At 40.0% G+C, this 16,297-nt stretch overlaps 1 protein-coding gene across 3 annotated transcripts in view; it reads left to right on the top strand.

The window, feature by feature from the left end:
* The window catches only part of LMF1 (lipase maturation factor 1), a 150,794-nt gene that overhangs the window by 30,073 nt on the left and 104,424 nt on the right, over positions 1-16,297 (top strand). Inside the window, exon 1 of one of the 3 annotated variants that reach the window (XM_088174230.1) lies at positions 11,656-13,969. The exons of the other annotated variants lie outside the window; for them this stretch is intronic. The gene's annotated coding sequence lies outside the window, so the exon portion shown is untranslated. Of the gene's footprint in view, positions 1-11,655; positions 13,970-16,297 lie in introns of those variants that run through there. 3 annotated transcript variants of the gene reach the window in all.

Genomic DNA, 16,297 nt, shown 5'->3' with positions numbered 1-16,297 from the left:
TGCTGGCATCCCATGCTGCTCCTTGTTATTCCCAGGGCATTTTTTTTTTTTTTCTCTTTTTTTTTCCCAGCAGGACACCCTGGATCTGAGTGTCCCAAATCCCCTGGGCCACCCATCCCCTGTCCCTCCCAGCCCACTGCTCCTGCCTCCTGCTGGCATCTGCTGTTCCTCTGGCTGCTGTACGAGTGGGAAACTTTTCTCTCTCTGTCTTATTAAATCTATTTTTCAAGCTGTCACTTAAGCAGGTCTAGTGACAGAGTCGGATGTTTATGTGGCCCTGGACACTTGAACTCTGGTGTTTTCAATCACAACAGCACCTTTTGCCAGCCGGTCTGAATTAAAAACTCCCCCTGACCTTTTAGCCTCAGCCCTCTTAAATTCATGCTTTAAAAACAGCTTAATGAGGGGTTTACTGGCCCAATTGGAAGTTTTTATTAAAACCTATTAGTGAGCTGGAGTAGCCTGCCTGAAGGAAACGATTAGGGCCAGAGCAGCTCAGCTCAGAGCTGGCCCTTGGCCACTCCAGGTTTTCCCTAAACTGTTTCCAGACCCAATTTTAGCCTGCCCAGGATTCATATCCTCTGCTCTAATTTATGCCTGAATTATCCCTGAACCACGTTTGGGGTTTCTGATGTTGTTAGGCCAACATTAAAGGGCACTGGGGCCCTTTGGATTGAGCCTGGCTCGTTTGGGAATCCAAAATTTCCCCCCAAATGTTCTGTTTGGGTAAAGCCACGATGTTCTCATGGAACTGGGAGAGTTTTTTGTTTTTTGTTTTTTTTTTTTTCCATGAGGAACATCCCAGCATGGTGGAGTTGGAGGTGCACTGGTGGAACAGCCAGGCTTTGATGAAATTTGTTTTTTTGGAGATCACAGACAGGAGCCAGAGGGTGGAAATCCCAGCTGGGAACTTCCAGTTGGATCTCAGCTTGGTTGTTTTTTTTTTTTTTTTTTTTTCTCTGTGTTTTGGATATTTAAAATTAGCCCGGTGGTTCTTGCCTGTCTTCAAAACAAACCTTAGAAGGCAGCTGAAGCCTTGGAGATGTTCTCTCCATGTTGTTTTTTTCTCTGGATTTCAGGGATACAGGCCTGAGCTCCAACTTGTCAGGAAAATCCTCCAGTGGAAGGTAGGCAGGGCTGGGGATGGGATGGGATTTAAGGTCCCAAATCCAAACCCAGGGTTCTGTAAAACCAAACCCAAAGGTTGAGATTTGGATTCTCCCTTCCAAAACCTGGAAACGAGTCAGATTCCCTCCTAATTAGACAAAAGCAGCGAAATTAATGGAAAAAAAAAAAAAACAAACAACCAACAAGCAGGAAATTCCCAATATACCAACCAGGCTGGTGTTTTAATTTACAAATATTTTGGTTCTGGGATGAACCTCGAACGTGATGAGGCAGAAACGATTCCCAAAAGAAAAATCAAGCCCACATTCCCTGAGTGCCTGGATCCCTCCTGGCCCAGGGATGCACCGACCTCGCTTGCATTTGGCAGAGAATGTTTGAGGAGAAATCTGCCATTAAAGTTATTACTGCAAAGCAGCGCCGTTGATTGCGGCAATTATGCAAATGAGCCGGAGGGATAAAATCCTCCTTTAACGAGGCCTGATGGAAAGGAGGAGAGCAGAGTTTTCTCCAAAAAGAGATTTCCATGCTTGGAATTTTCTCCCAGCCCTTTGCCACGTTCCTGGATCTCGACCTGTGGCGTTGCTGACCCGGCCTGCGGATGTGATTTTTATTTTTTTTTATTTTTTTTTTTTTTATTTTCCCTTAATCCAGGAATGTAAGTGGGTGGAATGGGAACGCTGGCCTTGCAGAAACTGGGGGAAAAAACCTTTCCCTGAGCAAATTGTTTCTGCACAGCTCTTGTGACTTTTGGCTTGGCCTCGAGAAAAAAAGGAAACAAAACAAAAATGCTTTTTTTTTTTTTTTTTTTTTTTTGCAGGCAGGGGTTTTGTTCTGGGGAGAAATTCGGGGGAATGAAATTTCTCCATGGGAAAAAGGGTGGTCAGGCTTTGGAAAGTTTGGAGTTCCCATCCCTTGGAGGTGTCCAAGGAATTCTGGATGTGGCACTCAGGGCTCTGGCATGGGGACAAGGTGGCCATTGGAGGATCTTGCCCAACCTCAGTGATTGTGGCATTTTGGGATCTTTCTCTAAAAATGGGCTCGGTGATGATGCTGGAGGATCTTTCCCGATTTTTATGATGCTGGCATTCCATGATTTCCATGAGAAAAGGTGAATTGGGGCTGGGGGGACACTCAGGGCTGGAATCTCCTTCAGGAGAGAGATTCCAAATTCACTGGAATTGTCCCCAAAGTTTGTCCCAAAGCAGAGAGTGGATCCTGGTCTCCCAAAATTTGGGAATTTGGCCTGCAGTGGGATGGGAAGTGCCTGGTGTTGGATGTGCCAGAGGGAATCCTCTCCCAGTTTGGACCGTGTTAAAAAAGAGGGAAAGGCACATTTTATATGGATTTTTGTGACAGGAGAAAGGGAAGAGGTTTTCAGCTGCCAGAGGGCAGGGATGGATGGAATATTGGGATGGAATATTGGGATGGAATATTGGGATGGAATATTGGGATGGAATATTGGGATGGAATATTGGGATGGAATATCAGGGATGGAATATTGCGATGGAATATTGGGATGGAATATTGGGATGGAATATTGGGATGGAATATTGGGATGGAATATTGGGATGGAATATCAGGGATGGAATATTGGGGTGGAATATCGGGATGGAATATCAGGGATGGAATATCAGGGATGGAATATCAGGGATGGAATATCAGGGATGGAATATCAGGGATGGAATATTGGGATGGAATATTGGGATGGAATATCAGGGATGGAATATTGGGATGGAATATCAGGGATGGAATTTTGGGATGGAATATTGGGATGGAATATTGGGATGGAATATCAGGGATGGAATATCAGGGATGGAATATCAGGGATGGAATATTGGGATGGAATATCAGGGATGGAATATTGGGATGGAATATTGGGATGGAATATTGGGATGGAATATCAGGGGTGGAATATCAGGGATGGAATATCAGGGATGGAATATTGGGATGGAATATTGGGATGGAATATCAGGGGTGGAATATCAGGGATGGAATATCAGGGATGGAATATTGGGATGGAATATTGGGATGGAATATCAGGGATGGAATATTGGGATGGAATTCCTGGAGCAGCCTGGGGTGGTGGAGGGTGCTGGGATTGGAACTGGATGAGCTTTAAGGTCCCTTCCCACCCAAACCCCTCGTGCCTCTGCACTGGGAGGAACTCAATTAGCCTAATGAGCTGTGATTGCTCTCGGTGTGTGACACTGACCCTTCCCAAGGCAGCTTGGCCTTATCCTGCACCAGCCTCTCTTATCTGCCCCGAGCTCAGCCTGCATTTCTGTTAAGCCTCCCATTAAAGCCACGGCCTGTTCCCAGTTCCCCTCCCTTCCCTGGGGGTCAGGGAAGTGCCAGCTGAGTTCTTTAAAAAAGAAAAAAACAACAAAAAAAAAAAAAAAACAAAAAACAAAAAAACCCAAAACAAACAAACAAAAAAAAAAAAAAACCAAAAAAACAAAAAAAAACCAAAAAAAAAAAAAACAAAACAAAAAAAAAAAAAAAAAACACAAAAAAAAAAAAACCCAAAATCTTACAGCCAGGTGGATCTGAACTCCAGCTCAGGTTTGGAGGAGGATTTGATGTCCAAACTCGGGCTGATTGCTCCCTTGTTTGTGCTAAAAAATGGAATTTTATTTTATTATTTTTTTTTTTTAACCAAGAAAAGTTTGTTCCAAATTCATTCCAAATTCACCGTAAACCAGGGAAGTGCTGCCACCGCTTTGGGCTGAATTTCAGATCGTGTGACAATGTTGTGAAGGATTTGGAGAATAAAAATCTGTGTCCTGTGGCACAGAAAAAAATGGAAAAGAAAATCAGGGATGTGGGGCTGCTCTGAGGCTGCTCCAGTTGTGGTCACAAATATCCTGGGAGTTTCTTCTCCTCCTTTTGGTTGTTCCCATTTCATTATAAAAGTTGAATTTTCCCCCTCTGGAAAACCCAAATCCCCCAGCAATGCTGAGCTGCAATAGCCACACAAACTGCTCCTGTAAAAAATTTTGTATTTTGTGATTATTTTCTGCCTTTCCCTCTATTTTTTTTTTTTTTAAATACCCAACCCAAACAAGTTTTAAAGAAGGTTTTTGGCAGGTGCTCGAGGAGCTGCAGAGGACTTGGATTTATTTTGTGGAACCATGGAATGGTTTGGTTTGGAAGGGACCTCAAAGCTCATCTTGTTCCACAGGGACACCCAGGTTACTCCAATTCCTGGAATTCTGGAATTTTGCTGCATTTTAAACTTTTCTGCTTGAAGGCTCCTGAGATTCTCAGCCATTCTGGTATTTTTTTTTTTTTAAATTCCCCAGCTGTGCAGGGCCAATCCCCCTGCTTGGTTTTTCCTCTGGAACCCTGAAATCAGAATCCACCTCACAGATGGGAGACAGGGAAGGATTTTGGCTGATTTTTAGTGGGAGGCTGCAGGACAAACTCTGGAGCAGTTCTGGCTCCCCCAGGCTGAGCCTTCCCAGCTTTTTGAATTCCCTGTGCTGCCTCCAGGAGGTTTTTTATGGAGGGAGGCTGAGGGCTGGGCAGAGCTGCCCTCAAGGCTCCCATCCACGGCTCAGGTCTGGCACGGGGGGAAGAAGTTTGATTTTTATTTTTGGTATTTTTCCTTTATTTTATTTTATTTATTTCATGAATTGCTTTTATTTTATTTTATTTTATTTTATTTTATTTATTTCATTAATTGCCTTTATTTTATTTACTTCATGAATTTCCTTTACTTATTTTATTTTATTTTATTTTATTTTATTTTATTTTATTTATTTCATGAATTGCTTTTATTTTATTTTATTTTATTTTATTTTATTTTATTTATTTCATTAATTGCCTTTATTTTATTTTATTTATTTCATTAATTTCCTTATTTTATTTTATTTTATTTTATTTATTTCATGAATTGCTTTTATTTTATTTTATTTTATTTTATTTATTTCATTAATTTCCTTTGCTTATTTTATTTTATTTTATTTCATTAATTACCTTTATTTTATTTTATTTTATTTATTTCATTAATTTCCTTTACTTATTTTATTTCCTTTATTCTATTTTATTCTATTTTATTTCGTTAATTTCCTTTATTTTATTTATTTCATGAATTTTCTTTACTTATTTTATTTCCTTTATTTTATTTTATTTTATTTTATTTTATTTTATTTTATTTTATTTTATTTTATTTTATTTTATTTTATTTTATTTATTTCATTAATTTCCTTTACTTATTTTATTTCCTTTATTTTATTTTATTTTATTTTACTTTATTTTATTTTATTCTATTTTATTCTATTTTATTCTATTTTATTCTATTTTATTTTACTTTATTTTACTTGATTTTACTTGATTTTATTTATTTTCTTTTCCTGAAACCAAATAAACCACGATGTGCAGAGTAACCCCCGGATAATGACAATAAACCAAAGGGCATCCAAGGAAATGCTGGAATTTTTTTTTTCTTTTCCATCATCCACTGCCATTTCCAGCATCTGATTTATCTGTGCCTCCTTCCCCATCCCCTGCCCTTTTAATCCATCGGAGATGAGGAAATTTGGGTGGATTTTGGTTGCTTTCCATCAGGAATATTTGATGGGCAGAGAAAACGTTTGGGTCAGGTTAAATGGCCTTGGGTTTTTTTATCTTTTTTTTTTAAATCATTGGAAAAGCTCTTGGTCTGGAGCTCCTTCTCCTGCAGGATCCCAGCTGGAAATGTTAAAAAAAAAAAAATTAAAAAATCCCATTTCCCTGCCCATTCCTATCTGATACTTTCTTTTGGCCACAGATTAAAAAAAATCCATTGGTTTGAGCAATAAAATCGAGGCTTTTTTCCAGGACATTTGTCCTGTGTTCTTATTTATTCTTATATTTTATTTTTTTTTCCTGCTGGAAGAAGGAGAAGGAATGGTGTGGGATTGGGTTTTTTGATTTTTTTTTTCCCTTTCTTTTAAGTTGTCTTCTTAGGAATATTTATTTGACAGCTGAATGCTACTGAAGGTTAAACATTGTTTAATTCTATTTATGCTGGCAGAGCCCCTTCTGGAATTCTCTGGGATTCTTCACAAGTCTCTATTTTGAGGGATTTTTTATTTTTTTTTTTTTTGCATTTTGATGGAAGTGAGAGCCAGAGGTCGAGTTTGCTCTTGCTCTAAATCCCAAACTCCATTTCTCCCTGAAGTTCTTTTGGGTCACAAATGTTCTTTCCTAGTTTTTTTTTGGTTTTTTGGGTTTTTTTTGTGGTGCTGAGCAGATTTGTGGAATTGGTGCAGTTCTCCTTGCCTTGCCACCTTTAAATTGGGAAGGAAACGTTGTGGTGGTTGAGAGATAAAAAAAAAAAAAAAAAAAACGAATTTGGATTTCGGTGGAATTTCAGGAATTGTGTGGTTCAGTGTGTTTGTGCGTGTGGGAATATCTTAGTAACCAAATTTTCTGTATTTCCCTGCCTCTCCTCCCTTTTTTAAACGGGAGCAGCAGCTCAGGAATGGCCGAGCAGCATCAAAAATCAGGGCTGGAAGCTTTGGAAAAGAAAAATCCGTGGCACAAAAGGATTTGGAAAAAAAAAATCTGTGGCACAGAAAAAAAATGGAAAAGAAAAATCTGTGTCCTGTGGCACAAAATTATTTGGAAAAGAAAAATCTGTGTCCCGTGGCAAAGAAAAAATTGGAAAAGAAAATTCTGTGGCACAGAAGGATTTGGAAAAGAAAAATCTTTGGCACAGAAAAAAATGGAAAAGAAAAATCTGTGTCCTGTGGCACAGAAATTTTGGAAAGGAAAAATCTGTGGCACAGAAAGATTTGGAAAAGAACAATCTGTGGCACAAAAGGATTTGGAAAAGAACAATCTGTGTCCAGTGGCACAGAAAAAAAAATGGAAAAGAAAATCTGTGGCACAGAAAGATTTAGAAAAGAAAAATCTGTGTCCTGTGGCACAGAAAGATTTGGAAAAGAAAAATCTGTGTCCTGTGGCACAGAAAAAATTGATAAAGAAAATCTGTGGCACAGAAAAAAATGGAAAAGAAAAATCTGTGGCACAAAAGGATTTGGAAAAGAAAAATCTCTGTCCTGTGGCACAAAATGATTTCGAAAAGAAAAATCCGTGTCCCGTGGCACAGAAAAAATTGGAAAAGAAAAATCTGTGTCCTGTGGCACAGAAAGATTTGGAAAAGGAAAATCTGTGTCCTGTGGCACAGAAAGATTTGGAAAAGGAAAATCTGTGTCCTGTGGCACAGAAAAAAATGAAAAAATTGATAAAGAAAAATCTGTGTCCTGTGGCACAGAAAAAATTGGAAAATTCTGTGTCCTGACCTGGGGTTGAGTGCAAAGTTCAGAGCTGAAGGAGAGGAGCAGGAAGGAGCCCTCAGGGCCCTGTCCCTGCTGTCCCCAGCCTCAGGAATTTTTTGGGAATCCAAATCTTTCTGACCACTTGCATCCCTGAAAACTCCTGCAGAATTGGGATTCATTTATTTACTTCCAACCCAGCTACACGATTTTTCTCATGGGGTTTTTTTGTTTTTTTTTTTTTTGTTTTTATTCCCATCCCAGGCTGGGTGAAACCACAGTTAATCCATCCTGTGGGAAGCTGGAGGCAGCCAAGGTCCAGATTTGCTGTTGCTCCAAGCAGATAAATATCAATATTTAAAAAAAAAAAACCAAATTCCCAGCTCCTGAACTCGGAGCAGTCACTGCTTTTCTGACTTCAAATTCTTTTTTTTTTTTTTTAAGGATGCATCCCAAAATTACCTTTGTAAGCCTGGAGGAGAGGAAGCTCCAGGGTGACTGAATTGGGGATTTTTGGAGGAGCCACGGGGAAAATGGAGCTTTTATTTATTTATTCCCACATTTTTAGGTGCTTCAGAATCTAAATGTGATAAGAATGTGTTTCAGAATAATTTCTTTTTCATATCTGTGCTTAGAGTGTGTGAAAGGATCCTTGGTGGGGAAAAATCCATGGAAAAAGTGAAGGATGAGGGGCAGGAACCTCCATGGAAATTGTTCTTATCCCTGTTTTGGGTTTCTAATGGAATGAACTGGAATGAATGAATTGTGGAAATTTCTGCAGTTTTAGATAGTTCAAAAATAATTTATTTTTAATATCTGTGCTTATGTGGTCACCTGGAGTGGGTGAAAAGATCCTTGGGTGAAAAATCCATTTAAAAAGTGCAGAAACCTGCAGGGAAATTGTTCTTCTCCTTTATTTGGGTTCCTGGGGGAATGCATTGGAATGAATGAATTTTGGACATTTTTTCATTTTTAGATGCTTCAAAAATAATTTATTTTTAATATCTGTGCTTATGTGGTCACTTGGAGTGTGTGAAAGGATCCTTGAGGTGAAAAATCCATGGAAAAAGTGAAAGATGAGGGGCAGGAACCTGCAGGGAAATTGTTCTTGTCTTTAATTTGGGTTCTTAATATTCCTAATATAAGGAATAATTCAATAGAATTTTCTATTTTAAAACTATTTTCTTGATAATTATATTCCTATATTGGTAGGAATAGATATCAATATTCCTGATAACATTCTTCTGGCTCGTTCAGGATTTTCAAACACACAGTGGGCAGGCAGAGGAGGAGGAGAATTTTAAAGTCAAGATTGGGATGGGATGGGATTAAAAAATAGAATAGAACAGAATAAAAGAAAATAAAATAAAATAGAATAAAGAATTGAATGGAATGGAATGGAATAGAATAGAACAGAATAAAAGAGAATAAAATAAAATAGAATAAAAAATAGAATAGACTAGAATAAAAAATAAAACAGAATAGAATAGAATAGAATTTGAATACAATAAAATTTGAAGAGAATAGAATTTGAATAGAATTTGAATTTGAATAGAATTTGAATAGAATTAGAATTAGAATCAGAATCAGAATCAGAATTAGAATTAGAATCAGAATTAGAATTAGAATCAGAATCAGAATCAGAATTAGAATTAGAATCAGAATCAGAATTAGAATTAGGATTAGAATTAGAATCAGAATTAGAATTAGAATTAGAATTAGAATCAGAATCAGAATTAGAATTAGGATTAGAATTAGAATCAGAATTAGAATTAGAGTTAGAATTAGAATTAGAATTAGAATCAGAATTAGAATCAGAATTAGAATCAGAATTAGAATCAGAATTAGAATCAGAATCAGAATCAGAATTAGAATTAGGATTAGGATTAGAATTAGAATTAGAATTGGAATTGGAATTAGAATTAGAATTAGAATTGGAATTGGAATTGGAATTAGAATTAGAATTAGCATCAGAATTAGAATTAGAATTAGAATTAGAATTAGAATCAGAATCAGAATCAGAATTAGAATTAGGATTAGGATTAGAATTAGAATCGAATTAACCCTTTAAAGCTGATCTGGAGCAAACCCAGCTCTGGGGTTGATGTTTGCATTCCCAGTGCCCTGCACATCCCTGGGCACAGCACAGGGAGCTTTAACCCCAAAAACTCCAGGATTTCCAGGTTTGGGGTTTTTTTGGTTTTTTTTTTGGGGGCTGTCAGACCCTCAGGAACCTGGAGAGGTTCAATCCCAAAAAGTCCTTTGGGATTTAAAATCACCCCCAAAATCCCAAAACCCCAAAGCAGGAGTGAGCAGAGCCTGGAGCAGGGATCAATCCTAACCCTGGGGAGTTCTCCTCGTTATTTCATCCCTTTTTTAAAATTATTTTTTTAATTTGAATTTTAAATTCTTTTATTTTTTTTCAATAAAATCACTGGATGCTGATATTTCCCCCCTCAGGGAAATGGTTCAGGAGGGGGAATTTATCCAGGATTGGATAAATTTGACAGTTGAAATAATTTATTGGAATAATTTCCCATCTGTTTGGAATTATTAAATATGAAAAGCTGGTGTTGCACAATCTTGACCTTTTTTTTTTTTTTTTTTTTTTTGGATTTATGGCCAGGAGAAATCGGTGGAGGATTTTAGGGAGCACCTTTATAAATTCTGCCTCAGTCACAAACAGAATTTTTGAACTTCTCCTCGGTGAGGTTTGGAAGTAAAATGAAATTAAAGCAGATTTTTTAAAGGGTATTTCCCATTGGAAAATATTCTTGTGCAGGAATATCCTGAAATGTTTGATTTCAGTTCTGGACTCCTGGCAGGTGCTAAAATCTCCCCTCTGTGAAGAAACATCGGGAAGAGCATCTGGAATCTTCTTTGGAAATGACTTTTGGGGATTTTTAAATGATTTTTGGAGATTTTTTAAATGATTTTTTTTTTATTTTTTTAAATGATTTTTTGGAATTTTTAAAAATTCTTTTTGGGGATTTTTAAATTTTTTTTTATTATTATATTTGGGGATTTTTAAAATTTTTTTTTACTTTTAAAATGATTTTTGGGGATTTTTTAAATGATTTTTTTTTATTTTTAAATGATTTTTGGGGATTTTTTTAATGATTTTTTTTATTATTTTTAAATGATTTTTGGGGCTTTTTTGAGGGTTTTTTTTTGTTTTTAATGTTTTTATTGCTTTTTGTTTGATTGGGTTTTTTTTACTTTTTTTGTTGTTTTTTGTTTGATTGGGTTTTTTGGGGTTTTTTTACTTTTTTGTTGTTTTTTTGTTTGGTTGGGATTTTTTGTTTGTTTTTTTTTCTTAGTTTTTTTGTTGTAGTTTTTTCTTTAGGAGTTTTTTTGTTGGGTGTTATTTCACTGTTTTTATTGTTGGTTTTTTTTTTGTTTGGCTGGATTTTTGCTGATTTTCTTGCTGGTTTGTTTTCCTCGTTTTTTTTTTATTTAATTTTTTCTTTTTTATTGATTTTTTTTTTATTTCCTCCTACATCTTTCTCCCTGCACACCCCGATCCAAACCTTCCCTCCCAGCCCAGAGCCCTGCAGGATTTTCCAGGCTGATTTAATAAGTGCAGAGTGAGGACTGGAATCCTTCATCTGCTTCATTTTTAGGCACCGAAATTTGGATTTCTGCTGGTGCTGGGACATCTGGGAGGAGCTGTTCCATAGCACTTGTCACTGCTCCACTGCAATGAGTGAATTCTGGAAGTTTCTGCAGTTTTAGATGCTTCAAAAATAATTTATTTTTAATATCTGTGCTTATGTGGTCACCTGGAGTGTGTGAAAGGATCCTTGGGGGTGAAAAATCCATTTAAAAAGTGAAAGATGAGGGGCAGAAACCTCCATGGAAATTGTTCTTATCCTTTTTTTGGTTTCCTGAAGGAATGCATTGGAATGAATGAATTTTGGAAGCTTCTGCATTTTTAGATCCTTCAAAAATAATTTGTAATAATAATTTAATATCTGTGCTTATGTGGTCACCTGGAGTGTGTGAAAGGATCCTTGGGGGTGAAAAATCCATTTAAAAAGTGCAGGATGAGGGGCAGGAACCTGCAGGGAAATTGTTCTTATCCCTGTTTTGGGAAGGAATGCATTGGAATGAATGAATTTTGGACATTTTTTCATTTTTAGATCGTTCAAAAATAATTTATTTTTAATATCTGTGATTATGTGGTCACCTGGAGTGTGTGAAAGGATCCTTGGGGGTGAAAAATCCATGGAAAAAGTGCAGGAACCTCCATGGAAATTGTTCTTGTCCCTGTTTTGGGTTCCTGAGGGAATGCATTGGAATGAATGAATTTTGGAAGTTTCTGCAGTTTTAGATCCTTCAAAAATAATTTATTTTTAATATCTGTGATTATGTGGTCACTTGGAGTGTGTGAAAGGATCCTTGGGGGGGAAAAAAATCCAGATTGTCTCCTCAATTCGCTGCTGTTTGCACTTTTGGGGGCTGGAAAAGAATTTTGTGGGAGTGACTGTGAGGAGAACTTGGTAACACTTGATGTGAAATTCAGAATCACTGATGCAAAATGTGGAAAAAATGGAAATTAAAATTTAAAGCATCAGGGGGGAAGAGCTGCTCACGGGTTCTGAAGCTGCCAGAGAAGAAGAAAAATGGAAATCCCAGCACCCAAAACCTGCTTGGAGCCTTCAGCTCCTCGGGAGGGGAGGAGCAGAGGGAACGAGTGAGGCAAAAATCTGGGAATCACCGTGGGATGAGTGGGAATGCTGTGTCCTCCTGGAGGCCTGGAGGGCTGGAGGGAATTTCAGCTTTTCTGGGTTTTTTTTTCTGTTTTGTTTTATTTTTTTTTCTGATTTTTTTTTGTGTAGCAGATTTGTGATCACCTGCTCGTGGTGGTGTCGTTGTCCTGGATCTCTCCTGTTCCCATTTCCCAACCAGGACTTTCCAAACTTTCCCAATTTTTCCCTGTGGGACACAGGTGGGCTGTGGTTGGACAGGCTGGACATCAGCAGGAATTTTCTCCATGGGAAAAAGGGGTGGTTCAGGCTTTGGAAAGTTTGGAATTCCCATCCCTTGGAGGTGTCCAAGGAATTCTGGATGTGGCACTCAGGGCTCTGGCATGGGGACAAGGTGGCCATTGGAGGATCTTGCCCAACCTCAGTGATTGTGGCATTTTGGGATCTTTCTCTAAAAATGGGCTCGGTGATGATGCTGGAGGATCTTTCCCGATTTTTATGATGCTGGCATTCCATGATTTCCATGAGAAAAGGTGAATTGGGGCTGGGGGGACACTCAGGGCTGGAATCTCCTTCAGGAGAGAGATTCCAAATTCACTGGAATTGTCCCCAAAGTTTGTTCCCAAAGCAGAGAGTGGATCCTGGTCTCCCAAAATTTGGGAATTTGGCCTGCAGTGGGATGGGAAGTGCCTGGTGTCTGATTTGATGATCCTGCAGGGCTTTTCCAGCTTCAACCATCCTGGGATTCTGCCCCTTCCTTTGTGGGCAGCCTCACCCCTGCTGTCCCTGTCTGAATTATCAGGGAGCCCTGGGAATGCTCTGAGCCATTCCTGGGCTTTGTTCCCCTCCCAACCTGGGATTTGAGGCACAGGCTGTGCCAGGATTTCCAGGGATTGTTGAGAATCCTGGAATGGTTTGGAGGGACCTTAAAGCTCATCCAACACTTTCCTCTATCCCAGGTTATTCCAACCTGGCCTTGGGCACTCCCAGGGATGGAGCAGACACAAATTCCCTCCCTGGGATTTTAGGGAATGCTGTTTTTTTCCTTTCCAGGGATTGTTGAGAATCCTGGAGTGGTTTGGATTTGGAGGGACCTTAGAACTCATCCAACCCCTTCCTTTATCCCAGTTTGCTCCAACTGACCTTGAACCAGAGGATTTTAGGGAATGCTGTTTCCCTTTCCAGGGATTGTTGAGAATCCTGGAATGGTTTGGATTTGGAGGGACCTTAGAACTCATCCAGCACTTTCCTCTATCCCAGGTTATTCCAACCTGGCCTTGGGCACTCCCAGGGCTGGAGCAGCCCCAGATTCCCTGGATTTTAGGGAATGCAGTTTCCCTTTCCAGGGACATCCCAGCCTCCCTGTGGGCACCTTCTCCTCACCTCGAGGCCAAGCTGGAGAGCTCGTGCTTGCTGACAGGAGCCAGGGCTGAACTTATTTTCCTTCCATGAAGACAAGAGTAATTAAATCCAGTATGTACAGATCCCTCAAATTGACAGCCGCCCACAGAGCTAAAAACAGGAAATCCATTAACTTCATTATTTAAAAAATAAAATAAAAATCCTCCCAACTGATTCCTCTGTCACTTAAAGTTCTGCATGGAAGGAGGGCTAATTTAACGCTGCATTAACTCCCTGTTATCACCCTCCTGTTACCTAAGTAGTTCCTAATGACTACCCTAGAGAGCACTTGGAAGCTTTTAAAAGTTTTTATGCTAAATTTTATTTTTTTTATTTTTTTTTTTCCTTCTGGGTAGTTTATACTTTAAGAACAAAAGTTCTCCCAAATCTTCCAACAACAGGCAGAACTTTTTTTTTTTTCTGGTGGCTGCAGAAATGTGGAGTATCCCCAGGCTTGAGGTGAATTTGGTGAGCAGAAAATGGGAAATGTTTGGTGGTGGTGGGTGAAGGTGGGTTTGGCTGTGGGAAGTTGGGTCAGATTTTGGGTTTGGGCAGGGCTGGGGTGACCAACCCTGCCCAGGACCTGGTGCCAAAGGGGTTTGGGAGCTTCAGAAAAAGAGTTTTGGTTCTCAGAGCCCCAAAAATCCTCGAGCCCCCATCTGTGAGAGGTGTCCCTTTGTTCTGGGCTCTGGGAGGGAGGGGAGCTGCTGAAATAAATCAGTTTTGATTTAAATTTCAATTTTAATTTTTTTTATTTTGGATTGAGAAGCAATAAATCACAGGCTCACCTCCTCAGAGATGTGATGGGCAGTTTCTTCCTTTTTTAATCATCATTTTTTATCCTTTCTCATTTCTCCTTTCTCTGTGCTTCTCAGAGCAGCACCTCAGGATTTTGGGGGGGGGATTTTTTTTGGGAGTGACCTCAAAATGAATCATCCTTGTTGCCCTGCAGTGTTTTTATGTCACAAAGTCAAAACTTTCTGCTTTATATTGATCAAAAAGGGAACTTTGCTGTGCGAGTGCCTGGGCTTTGCTTTGCCCCTGACTGGAAAACCTGAATTATTTCAGTATTAACCCTCACCTGGGTGCTCTGCCTGAGGATGGAGGAAATTCAGAGCTGCTCTTTGGGGTGATTAACAGGAATTTGATGTTCCCAGGTTGTGATTGTTGCTCTCTCCATTAGGAATCACCACAAACCCTGTCCAGTTAGAGGGAAACTGGGAAAACTCGACATGAACTGGGACATTTCTTGTCTTTGTGCCTCTGTTTCTGCTGATATTGGGAAGCTGAGGAGTGAAGGGACAGAGTCTGTCCCTGCTGGGAGGGATTTTGTCCTTCTGGAGAAAGGAAAAATGATTGGGAAAAGCCGTTTGTTCCAGCAGGTGGAAACTGGGACCCAGCTGGGACTGGGGTGGTTCTGGTTTGAGTGGGACCCATTTCCCACACTGGACACGAGTGAGGAGTCCGTGGTGAGCTGGCAGGAGCAGGATTTGGGGCATTCCTGGGGGATGTGATGTCCAGGCAGTTTTTTTAGGGGTTGGGTTTGGGGTTTTGATTTCCTCTGGGGGAGTTGGTGAAGGGTGGAAGGATCCACAGGGATCATCCATTCAAAAATCCCACCCTGGGAGCATTGTCCAAACCCTCCTGGAGCTCTGGCTGTGCCCATTCCCTTTTCCCCAATATCCCACCAAAACCTCCCTGGCCAGGCAGAGCAGGAGAACACTTTAAAGCCAAGATTTGGTGGTTTAGAATTAACCCTTTAAAGCTGAGCTGCAGCAAACCCAGCTCTGGGGTTGATGTTTGCATTCCCACTGCCCTGCACATCCCTGGGCACAGCACAGGGAAGCTTTGGCCCCAAAAGCTCCAGGATTTCCAGGTTTTTTTGGGTTTTTTTTGTTGTCAGACCCTGGGGATGGGAGCTGGAAGCTGTGGGTGCTCCAAGCCTGGAGAGATTCAACCCCAAAATGTCATCTGGGATTTAAAGTCACCCCCCCCCAAAATCCCAAAATCCCAAAATCCCAAACCAGGAGTGCTGCAGAGCCTGGAGCAGGGATCAATCCCTCGTTCCACAGCACAACTCAGATATTTCCAACAGGTGCTTTGAGGCTGGAGCTGAAACCAAAGCACGCTGCCTTTCAGGGAGGTTTCAGGAGCAGGTTTAATTCCAGGGAAAGTCAGTCTGGCTTGGATCTCTCCCTCCCCTTGGCTGCTGGGCTGTGTGACACAATATCCACGGGGAGACAGCTGCACTGGGAGCTGGAAAATCTGGATCTGATGGAGCAGCATTTGTCTGTGCCGTGCAGACGTGCTCTGTGTCAATCTGATGTGTGGCTGTTTCTGCACCAAGAGAAGCCATCGGCTGCCTGCACCTCAGCCCGTGCTTTAGGAAGGGCAATTAATCAGAATTAATTACATGAGCTCTGCCTGGCATAGTTATGAGGGTTGATTTTGGCCAGGTGATTTTTTTTTTTTTTTTTTTTTTTGTGATCCAGAAAACAGAGAAAATAATAGAATTCGTTGTCCTCGGGCTCAGTTTTTATCTCCTGAGGGGTTTTAGCCCGTCCCTCCCTCTCCCAGCAATGGGTTTGGGATGAGGGGATTGGGGGAAAGGACTGTGCTGACTCCTGCACCCATGGCCAGGCTGTGCTGACTTGGGATGGTGAAATTATTGGTTGTAAATCACAAAGATGAAAATTTGGCATCACCCGACGTCGAGCCACGAACGCAAACCCAACACGAGGGGTTTGAAAGAGGCAAAACCCTAAAAGGAATAGGGGAAAGTTTATTTCGGTTTGG

The sequence above is a fragment of the Sturnus vulgaris genome, chromosome 16 (assembly GCF_052056855.1).
Source record: "Sturnus vulgaris isolate bStuVul1 chromosome 16, bStuVul1.hap1, whole genome shotgun sequence".
In the NCBI taxonomy this organism is placed as follows: domain Eukaryota; kingdom Metazoa; phylum Chordata; class Aves; order Passeriformes; family Sturnidae; genus Sturnus; species Sturnus vulgaris.
This window is presented reverse-complemented; position numbering and strand designations above follow the sequence as displayed.